At 32.1% G+C, this 12454-nt stretch overlaps 1 protein-coding gene across 7 annotated transcripts in view; it reads left to right on the forward strand.

Moving 5' to 3' along the window:
• The window catches only part of LOC147019045 (ubiquitin carboxyl-terminal hydrolase 13-like), a 115761-nt gene that overhangs the window by 63608 nt on the left and 39699 nt on the right, over positions 1 to 12454 (forward strand). The window lies entirely within an intron of this gene.

The raw sequence follows: 12454 nt of genomic DNA on the forward strand, positions 1-12454 counted from the left end.
CTTGCAATTTTTTCAAATAACTCACAATTTTCTCGAAAAATAACTTGAAATTGACGAAAGTATTTTGTCTCCACAATTCTTTATTTCAGTGTTAATATTACAGAACCTTTGTTTTTGATTCAGAACTTGATAGATCGTTTTAAATCAGAAAATAAAAAGAAATGGCATTGACAATATTATTGACACCCTCGACTTAATATTTGGTAGCACAACCTTTGGACAAAACAACCGCAGTCATGCACTTCCTTATAGCCATGAATGAACTTCCTACTCCTCTCTCCTGGCAGTTTGGCCCACTCTTCTTATGCAAACTGCTCCAGTTCTCCCAGATTTGAAGGGTGCCTTCTCCCAACTGCTGTTTTCAGATCTCCCCACAGGTGTTCAATAGGATTTAGATCTGGACTCATTGCTGGCCACTTCAGAACAATCCAGCGTTTTGTGTTGAACCATTCCTAGGTGCTTTTTGAAGTGTGTTTGGGTTCATTGTCCTGCTGCAAAACCCATGACCTTCGACGGAGAGCCAGCTTTCTGACACCGGGTTGAACATTGCACTCCAAAATGCCTCGGTAATCTCCTGATTTCATGCCATGCACACATTCAAGGCACCCAGGGCCAGACGCAGCACAGCAACCCCAAAAACATCACTGAACCTCCTCCATGATTGACTGTAGGGAAGGTGTTCTTTTCCTTGAAGGCTTCATTTTGTTTTCTGTAAACATAGAGATAATGTGCTTTACCAAAAAGCTTTCATTTGGTCTCATCTGTCCATGTCCACAGGACATTGTCCCAGAAGTATTTTGGCTTGTTCAGGTGTGTTTTGGCAAACTCCAGTCAGGCTTTCTTATGTCTCTCTCTCGGTGGTGGGATCTTCCTGGGTATCCTACCATAGAACCCACTTTCACTGAGTTGGTGACGGATGGTGTGAGTTGAAACTGTCGTACCTTGTGTCTGAAGGTCAGTTTGAATCTGTTTGGCAGTTGATCGAGGTGCTTTCTCCACCATTCGAACAATCCATCGCTGCAATCTTCGATCAAGTTTTCTCTTGCGGCCACGTCCAGGGAGGTTGGCTACAGTGCCATGGGTGTTAAACCTCCTGATAACATTGCATACATTAGACACAGGAACATCAAGGTCTCTGGAGATGGCCTTGTAGCCTTGAGATTGTCCATGCTTGGCTGCAATCTTGTGTCTGACCTCTTCAGCCAATTCTCTGATTTCCTTTAAGTTCTCCATGCTCATTATGGTACACAGACACTAAACAGCAGAATGACTCCTTTTCTCTCTTCAAACTGGTTGAATGAGTGATTTTTTTTATCTTGCAGGTACCGGCATCTCACCACAGGTGAGTTCAATTCCAAAGTGAAGGAGAATCACATGCTTGAAATCTAATTATTTCTAACAATTTCTAAAAGGTGCCAATAATATTGTCCAGGCCATTGTAAGATTCCTGTGTGGAATAACCTGAGATTTAGGAAAAAAAATTGCTTTTTTTTTGTTTTGTTCCACTGCAAACCAAAGAAATATATTTGTGGATCCCAAAAGGTTTTTAATTTCAACAATTTTCTTGAAGAAATGGTGCATTATTTTAAAAAGTGTGAGGGTGCCAATATTTTTGGCCACGACAGTATCTCGTGAGAGGTTCTGTACATCAGAAACCGAAGAAAAGATCTGTTCGGCTTTCCCGGCAGATGCCAAGCGGTCTCTGAGTGAGGACAATCCTTCGCTAAATTGGTAATCATTCGGGTGGAAGATTTGACCACCTGTCCACCCCTTGATCAACCGTTACATTGATTTGTCAGGATTGCGATCAAGACACTTGTCCGAATCCAGCAACCGTTCCAATATCTTCTATAATCACTTTTTACCTTTTGTTCTCCCTTGTCCTACCATTGCCAATTTTTTGTCATTTTATCTGCTTTTTATACCTCCACCGACGAAGTCGCCGTGGATGCATTATGTTTTTCAGGTTGTCTATCCGTCCGTGTGACCGTGCTTGATCGTTTTTTTTTTTTTTACCGCGATAACTTAACAGCTGAAGATATCCAAGTCAATCTTTGTATGTCTGTATAATGATGCAAAGATGAACTAATTAGATTTTGGAGTCAAGATGCCAAAGGTCAGAGGTCATGTTAGGTAAAAAAAATTCTGTTTCCATGCTAATTTGTGAACCAGTGATTGGATTTTGACCAAACTTGATACAAGTACTGTATGTCTAATGATGTAAATATGAACTGATTAGATTTCGGCATCAAGAGGTTCGAGGTCGTGTCGGGTAAAAATGTGATGCTTGAGAACAGCTGAAGGGATTTGAATCAAACTTGGTACAAGCGTTATAATGATGTAATAATAGGGTTGGGCACACATCGACTTTTTCTCTGTTGTCCCGTTGAAAGAGTTTTTTATGGCCATTTTTCACGCTGATCACGAATCCGTTGAAAATTTTGACCTCGGATGATGTCTTAGGTTGGTAAAATGCAAAAAAACAAAATAGCCGCCAAATTTACCCACTTTTCAGGTAAAATTTGATAATTATGGCTTACTAGGGCATGTAATATGTCATTTCTCATGTTGTCAGGGTCGCTGCTATCGATAATCATACTTTTAAACTTGTACAGGTCAACCAGACTGCCCCAGGATGCATATTGCGATAAAATCAGCACAAAAATGTGAGCGTGACCATAATTTCAAAGAATCAAATTAAGATATCACAAATTTCTGTAAACTACTACTTCAATCATCACATCAACATCTCCTCAACATTAAAAGCACTTTTTTCAGCAATATATCGACATCGACAGAAACATTGTCCTCTGGTTTGACAGCATTTCTGATAGATGTTTTCAGTTCGTCAACACTGAACTTCTCAAACGTGAAAGTTTTTGTTCCGTCGGTACATTTCACTCTATGCTTCTGGCATATATCGGGCGCCACTGTCGATCTAAGGTCACCTATTTCCTTGAGTAGTTGTGATTCATTAGGTCTCTCAAGAGAGTCAAGGCAAATAGGAGTCACTGGACCTCCATACTTCTTACACTCCTCAAGTAGCAGTAGCAGTAGTAAGCCATAAGTAGGGTGAATATACTGATTCTGGCTCACTTTTCCCTATTTAAATGAATGGAGGATTTTCAGCGATTCCCTTTTTTTTCCTTAAAAATAAACCCCCTTTTTATCCCAAGGTATATTTATTTGTCTCCCCTTTTAACCTAGGGGCTCTCTATTCAAATAACCCATACAACAAGATAAAGATTTGTTAAAGGTGATTCTAAAGAAATATCTGAAACGTCTAAGACTCGGGACACTCTTTATCAAATAACCAATGCATATTGTTTAGCTCACTCATTGAACCTATAAAGATTTGTTCATTCTCAAATGCCTTCAATAGTTTAATTTTCTTTGCACAATAATCCCCATCTAAAATATTTAAAAACAAAACATTTGAATCTTTCTATTTTTTAAGATACCCCTTTTGTGCTATTATGAAATGATAAACTTCTCTTAATGCTCTTGTTTGACCACCTCCTGAGCCACATATCATTTTGAGATTATAGTAAATTGTTTTTTCATTGTTCAATTGATAACCATCAAAGTTTTCAGTCCATTCAAGGATATTCATTTTTTTCTTTACATCCTCTAACTTACTACTTTTTAAATTGATTCGCTTATTTGTTTTATTTACCTTTGTTTTAGTTATTTTTTCAATAAGACTTATTTGATATTTTTCACATTCATTATGTTTTCCATTTATATACCAAGACTGAGATTTTCTCCACTCTTTAGTTTGATTAATACTTGGTTTAATCATTTATATGTGCAGCAAGCTGTAGCCCTTAAAAAACCCTAACCCATCTTCCCATCCTTAAAACACAATCTATTCTATTCACTCTATCATACAATATCCATATGGAACACAATCTATTCCATTATCTAAAATAAATCTCATCATCAAAGGCTCCTAATGCCTTTTTATTTACTTCTTCACTAGAAATGTTATGTTTATAACTTCTTATTGTATTCATTTTCCTATATTCTTCTTTCTTATTCATCAAACAATTATAATAATTTCTAAAAGTTATTGATTTCTTTATTACATATTTCTTTATTCCCTTTAACCTCTTATCAATCTGATCACCATACTTATAAGCATATGCCTTTGCTCTCAATCCAATAAACTCACTCATTACTTTTCCACCCAACTCATCCTTAAACTTACCAATAACCTTTTCATTCTTTTTTGGAAAATAACTCACTCTTCTTGCTGAAATTACTTGTATCATATACTCCAATATTTTTCTTCATATCTTCATAAACATCATCAGCGTTTATATCTAGGATAAAACTATCAGTGTCCATATACAACAATGAAACATTTTCACCATACTCTTTCTTTAAGTCATTATACAAATAATCATACATCAATATCTTTGATAAATCAAGAACTGCTGTTCCAATATAAATTGGTTTATCCATTACAATACTTTCCTTTTTCATATGAATTGCAGAAAAGTTCTCTGAAAAAACCTCTTCTCTCTCAAAACTTGGTTTATTTATCAATCTCGAAGCTTCTTTCCAAGATGTTGCGAATCTAATGTTTTGCCTGTTTCTAACATTTTCCATAGTCTTTCAAAATACAGCATTATTCATTAATTTATAAAAGTCCCCTTCAAATTTTACTTTTGTATTTGCTCTCATATCTGTATTGAATTGAATATACTTTTTCACCCAAGGACTTTGTTTAAATTTTAAAACTCTATGAATTTTAGCTACTCTCAATCCTTCTCTCAAAAACTGTTTTAAGCTTCTCTGATGCAAAACATATTCCTCTTTATCATAGAATGTTGTTAATAACTTTTCTGTTGATTTACCTTTAATATTAAAACTTTTATGATAATCACTTAACCATTCTTTCTTTGGGGTTTCTTTCTCACATGCAAAAGGAAGATCTTTATGCTTATTATGAAGATCACTCCGGTACCTCAAATCAACTTCAAAATAATAACCTTCTTCTTCGTCATTCAATTCCTCTTGAGAAGAAATAACAATATTCATCAAAGCCTTTTCATAATCCTTTTCTTCCACCCACTTTAATTTGCCATAAGGCAGAGATTGAGACATTGCCCATCCATACAAATTATTAGCATCAAATAATTACTATCTTTTTCACTATCATAATTTGGAAGATATTTATTATTTGCTTTAGCATATCTTTTTGAACATACTTGTGATATTCCACCTCTCTTGGACTTCTCAATCATCAAAAGCATATCAACATCACTGATTAAATCTATATCTTGTTTTGTCATTTTCAACATTGCACTCCAAGCTAAACCAGGAGCTGTGAAATAGTGGGCAGGATCTAATCCATAACAATTTTTATTATGACAGAGTGATCTAAAAGCTTCAAACACATCAGCTAACAATAAAACATCTGTTTTTAGATATAAATCATGATATTCTCCAAGGTTCTTTATCTTAAATATTTTCCATATTTCTTGTGCGTGTTTATATTCCTTATCACTTATCTCTTCTTCATAAAGGTTATTATAGAAACTTTCTTTTGATGGAAGTTGCGTTTCTTTAAATCTCATAAATGAATCCATATAATCATAAGGATAAATTCCCTTACTTGTAAGAATTTTCTCTTTACTTTGAATTTCATTCCTTGTTTGAATTTCCTCTCTCGTAAGAATTCCTTCTTTAATCAGAATTTCATCTTTAATCAGAATTTCCTCTTTAGTTAGAATTTCATTCATTGTTCGAATTTTCTTTATAATTAGAATTTCATCTTCAGTAAGAATTTCTTCATTAATTTCCTCATTAATTAGAATTTCTTCTTTACTTTGAATTCTCTCTTTAATCTGAATTTCCTCTTTAGTTAGAATTTCCTCTTTTGGAAAGAATGAATTAAGATTTGGAAAAGAGTCCGTGGAGCTTAGATTTGATGCGAGGTAGGCTAGTGGTGTTCCCATAACTTGTAAGAATCTAGAAACCTAATACGAGTTAAAGGTTTTGTGAATATCATTTTTGTAAATGAAATATACTTTTGACTTGTGTTTGTTATAGCAGAAATATTCCCTGGTGTTTTTGAAAGTTCATTTATAAATAGATGTGTATCATAGTTGGCACTGTTGTGAAGAAAGACTGGAATAAAAGAAGGTAATTTATAATTAAGATTACAACAGGAATGAGCGGGACCTCTATATTTACCAGTAAGATGACAATGATCCCTAACTTTAGACTCCTTAATTTCCCCCTCACAAATATGACAGATATTGTTCTTTCTAAATTCTAATTTTTCTTCTTTGGTTAATTTCATCGGTTCATTTGTTTCTTTCATTAATTTAGTGAGTCTTATACAATCCTTTTCTAATCGTTTTACAAACTCTTGTGAAGCTTTTTTCCACGATAATGTTCAAGTTTGTTATACTTTTCTCCAACAGATGATTTGATATAATAACAGAAACCACAAGGAATATGTTTTTGATATTTATTTGTATATGATTCTTTTGGATTAGGAGAAGCAGTATTAATCTTTTTAAGGATACACTCAAAATCAGCGTATATCACAAATGGGTGCATGATAGATTTATTATAATCTTCAAAAGAAATCTTTTCACCAGGTTTAGGCATTGTAATTGCAGCTGATTTATGATTACTACAATATTTTGAATGTTGTTCTAATCGTTCTTTTGTATGAAATGAATTAAGACATCGCTTACAAGGATATATTTTGTTTGCTGTTCTGAATACCTGAGAAGAGATTAATCTTGATAAATTATTGATGTATGTGTAATGTGAATTCTTTCCAACACTAAAATATAAAAGATCAATGTGTGTTTCTTCATTTTTATAGTTGTTTGAAATTTTTAATATTTGAACTTTGTTTGTATCCGTTAATCCATATACATTAATAGAAAGATTATTCTTTTTCTCAAATTTAGGACTATCTGTTAGTGGCATTGGGAATTTAAAATCTTTAATGTCCAAGGTATTCTCATATTTCATATATTGTTTTACTCTTTCTGAATTACATTTTTGGTGGATGAAAGTGAGCAAGAACAGACCAGAGAAAACATTTATTATCATTGTTCTTAATATTAACAACTGCCTTCTTTAGTTTTATTTCTTTTGGTAATTCAATATAAGAAGAAGCTTTAAGAGGGTTTGATTTTAGAATGTGTATATCTAAAAAGATGATTTTTTTAATATTGAATCCACTTCCTACCACTGTATTATCAACATCCTCCTCTTGTGTTGATAGTTCTTCATAAACCCCACTATTCCAAAAATCTTGAAATGATGTTATAAAATGAAGATCTGTTCTCATATAAGGAGTATGTTCTTCATCTTGTCTTTTCATATTCATTTTCACTCCCATATAAAACTTTAAAGTTTTCATTTCTTTTAATATCTTTCTAATAAATTTTTCAACATCGGGTTTCACTATTTCAATTGATTCAGCTATTGATGATGGACCGGGTTCTCCAAATTGAAAAATCCTTATTTTTATATGTCCTTTAAATGCTCCATCAGTGTTTTCAATATAATAGTCTCCCTTTACTTTAAACTCATTTTTCTTGTGTTTTTGTGATTGAAGATGTCTATTATAACTACTCTTAAAAACATCCTTTGAGCAGATATCACAATGTTTTCTTTCCAACTCAAGAGGAGATATTTTATGAAACAGATTAAATGTGTGTTTGTTGGTTCGGAGGTGTTTTCTGTAATGTTTATATTTGTGATTACAAACATCGCAGTATGTTGTATTCACCATATTTATATTATAAATCTTTGCTTAAACTAAAATTTTCTTGATGAAAATTTCGTTTATTTTACAGGTGAATCTGTGCTTAAAACCATTTTATCCTCCAACTTTTTCACTTCATAAATACAATGTTTCAAGACACAAAAGACAAGTTTCAATCAATCTCTTCATTTGTTAAAGATACTGAGAAATATGTCAAGGATGTAAAATTGAACAAAGATAAATATAACAACTATTGGATAAAAACTATTATGGTAAATAATATGAGTTCTTCAATTTCCTTCAGTGGAAGGGCTTTTAGTATACCTGGTAGAACATCAATTAAAGTATCTCTAACAAAAAGTTTCTCCTCTCCTTCTAGTAATATATTCAAAACTAGAAAAAGCAATGAAACAAGAAAAAGTATCAAAAAACAAAAACCTTATAGATGAAGCTTTAGAAAGAAAAGATAAGACCATCTGTAATATGCAAGGAGAAATTTGTATTTTTTCAACAACCCTAAAGATGTAAATCCTGATGAAATAAAGGATGTTAATATATCAGGTGAAATGACATTTCGTTCAATAGTAATTAACGATCATTTTAAAATTACCTTTAATATAAAAAATGTTGTCGTTGAATCTGATAATGAAAAAAAGTATATCGATATCGATGGTAATATTATTAAATATGAGTCAATATACAACTGAAAGTATAGATGAATTTCAGTTTAAGTAAAGTTTTACTTTATAAATATGCTAGACTTTCCTGATTCTCCATATGACAAATTTGAGAATTGTCCTGCGTGTGAAAGACGGGGATTAAACACAGAGTCAAAAGCCTATAAACAATGTATATTCTGTGATTATCTTCTAATTAATGATAATAAAAAATATAAAAAGGAAAATAATTCTTTTAGATTTTTACCAAAAATGAATTACTTTACAAGATTGATTGGAGAAATGAATGTAAAGTATGAGGGTGATAACACACCTTTCCTTACAAGGGAAGAAACTGAACGTATAAGAGAAATGTTCAAAGGATTGTTGTTATATATTATTCATGAAGTAATTTTCAGGGAAATATCAACACAAGATATTGTATAAATAAAATAATGGATTATCTTGAAATTAAACCTGAACTTAGGATAAAATATAGAGTTTCTAAAAAAGCCAATAATAAATTAAATAACCTGTTTTCCAAATATATAAATGAATGATTTTTTACCTATTTGGGAAAATAAGATAAAATTTAACAACCATAAAAATCTCCCAAATTCATTAAGATGTCTCATAGTTGGTTCAAGTGGATGTGGAAAAACCTGCTTACTTTTAAAAATGCTCCTCACTCTCAACTTTTTAGATTATGATAATTTAATAATTTTCACAAAGTCGAGTTTTCAACCAGAGTATCAACTACTCTCACAAGGTTTTAATGCTGGTCTTCAAAAAGAAGATTTAATCGGTTTATTTAAACGTCAAAAAAACCTAAATGATTGTAACATTGAAGATATAATTCAACTATTTTGTGATACACAGAGATGTAAAAAGAAATCAAATCCTATAACTTGTATTCTTAGTGATAATACGGATGATATACCGTCTCCCCAAGATTTGGATAAATCAAAAAAGAACCTCGTTATCTTTGATGATTGTGTTAATGAGAGAAACCAAACGGTAATGGACAGTTACTACACAAGAGGGAGACATTCTTCTTGTAATTGTATTTATCTTAGTCAATCGTACTTTCAACTTCCTCGTCGTTCCATCAGAAACAATGCTAATACTTTTATTTTATTCAAGTTAAATTCAATAGATATCAATAATTTTTGGAGAGATAATTGTTCTACATTATGTAGTAAAAAGAAATTTGAGGATTACATGAAGCACATGACTGAAAAATATAAATATATTGTTGTGAAACAAGATGAGATATTAAGGGATATATTTTTTGTTTTATAAACAATTACATATATAAATGACAACTATTATTATAAATCTTGTGGGTAAATCTGCTTCTGGAAAAAACTTTCATAAATCAAGGTTATTGTGTAGTACAAATGAGAATATTGAAATTTACTTAAAGAACACCCCGTGATACGCATTGTATCAACAACAACTAGAGCAATAAGACCTGGAGAAGTAAAAGGTGAAGATTATCACTATATTTCATTGGAGGAACATATGCGATTGAGGAATGAAGGACAAATATTTGAGGAGGTTTCTCTTGGTACAACAAAATATTCACATTGTAAGAGTGAGTTAAGGAAACTAAAATCTGGTGGTGTTGGGTTATTAGAAACTAATCCAGAAGGAACGAGACAAATTATTAAATATCTGAGTGGAGTGAAGATTTTATCATTCGGTTTTGATGTTGATGAAGAAACTCAACGCAAACGTATGAAAAGCAGAGATGCAAGGATTAGTGAAGAAGAAATTACAACTCGCATTAATGTTAATAAAGAATTGATGAAATATTTAAAGAAAAGGATTTATTTGAACACATCTACTTGAATGATGAAGAAAAGGAAAATTTCCCTGTTGATCTTTACAATTCATTAAATTATATTTTACAATAAATAAATGGATGCAAAAGAAAGAGCAAGAAGATTTAAGGAACATCAAGAGTTGGTTTCAAAAGTTGTAAAACAACAGGAAGACATAAAGAAGAAACGCAGACAGAAACTAACGGGCAAAGAAGCATTTGAAAGAAAACAAGAGAAATTTTTTAAACCACTTTTAAAAACTTCCCAAGAAAAAATGAAAGATGTTTCCACAGTTCCCACAGTAGAATATACTCCTAAAAAATTTAAAATGTTAAAAGATTTTGATCAAATGACAGAGGAAGAATTAGAGCATTTAGGAGAATTAGAATATGATGATGAAGGTTTATTTCAACAACTGGAAGAGATTAATCAACCCCCTGATTATATTGTGAATGCTGTTCAAAACAATGAATATTCAGCGGATTCAAAAACCAAAGCAGGACTCATTCCAACAGAACAATCAGCAATATTTCATCTTGTTCAAGAAAAGGTATTGATATTTAATGATGAATTAAGGTTCTTGGGTTCTGCTCAACCCCCTATTAAACTAACTCCGAGATTAATGTTTCTTCTCACAAAAGATGGAAGACAAGGTTCAACTGTGAGGGATGAATCGAAGTATATTGATAAACCATTGGATATGGAAAATAATGATGATAGAGTATATATTGATCTGCTGAGCACTCTAAATTATAAGGTTATTCTTTCTGGTAAAAGTAGGAAGAATGAGAAGGAGAAACACATTATTCAGGCTTTAAGTATCCTTGGTTCAGGTGTTAGTTTTCTTCCAAATGACCCATCGCAATTAGTTAATAGACTGTTATTGTTGTTAGGCAGTAAGAAGGCTGGAAATAACAATTATTTTAATGAAGCATCAGCCATTTTAGACCAGTTGATGAACATGAAAATAATTAATAAATCTCAATATAAAGACATTTTATCTCATATTAAATAAGATGAGAAGCACAATCCTTAGTTTCAATTTCACAACAAGTGACCACACATCTTCATTCCCATACCCACTACAACTTGACACAACAAAAGAATATGAGGCATCTTTATTGTCCATAGAAACTTATAATACCTTATTTAATATAACCGAGAAAAATGACAAGTTTAGTTATAATCCGGGAAGTGGATACAAAACGATAACAGTCTCACCCAGAGCATATGAGATTTCTCAAATATCTTCCGAAATTGCTCGTCTTATGAAAGAACAGGGTGATGAACCAAAAAATATTGTTATAAACATTCAAAAACATACTTCAAAATCAACGATTAAAGTTAAAAATAACTACAAGGTTGATTTCACAATTGATAATTCATTTAGAGAGTTATTGGGTTTCTCCTCAAAAAAGATTGAAACTAATGGGACGTTTTACAGTGATAATGTCATTCAAATATCCTCAGGAATAAATTCAGTGTTAATTCACTGTGATTTGATTGATGGTGCTTATAATGATGGAAAAAAAACAAATACAATATTTTCATTCAGCGCATACTCAACCCCAATTGGTTATAAATTCAATATGGAACCCAAAAATTTGGTTTATCTACCTGTGTCAGGAAAAACCATACACAGAGTAAATTTTAGGATAACCGACCAAGATAATTGTATGATTTCTTTTAATGGAGAAGTTATATCCATCAGAATTCACCTACGTGAAGTTTTCCAATAAATAAATACAATGGTTATTGTGAGGAAACACGAGTTGGGAAAATATAAAATAATTACAGGGGATGGGATGTTCCTTTCCCCATACTACAAGGGTGAAGGTATGTATCTTGGTAGAGGATACTATAAACCTAAGAGACAAAGGGGTGTTGGACATCAATTTAGAGGAGATGGGATAATTGATACTCTCATGGGTATTGGTTCAACTATTCTTAAAAATAAAGATCTAACTGGTTCAACTGCTTCTGCTGTGGGAAATGTAGCAGGTGCTGTAAAGAGTATAAAAGATGCTCAGAAGGAATCTCATAAATTACAAGCAATAAAAGAAATTAAGAAAAGCAAAACTCAGTTGTCCCCCCAAGAACGACAGAAAATAATTCAAATACTTGGATCAGGGTTTCAAAAGTTTTAACATCTTTTTTCCTAAATAAATACAAGTATGGAAGCAATTGATAGTATCTATGATTTGGATGATACTATTATTATCTCAAAC

The sequence above is a fragment of the Eptatretus burgeri genome, chromosome 10 (genome assembly GCF_056783735.1).
Source record: "Eptatretus burgeri isolate ZD-2024b chromosome 10, Ebu_testis_v1, whole genome shotgun sequence".
Taxonomy (NCBI): Eukaryota; Metazoa; Chordata; class Myxini; order Myxiniformes; family Myxinidae; genus Eptatretus; species Eptatretus burgeri.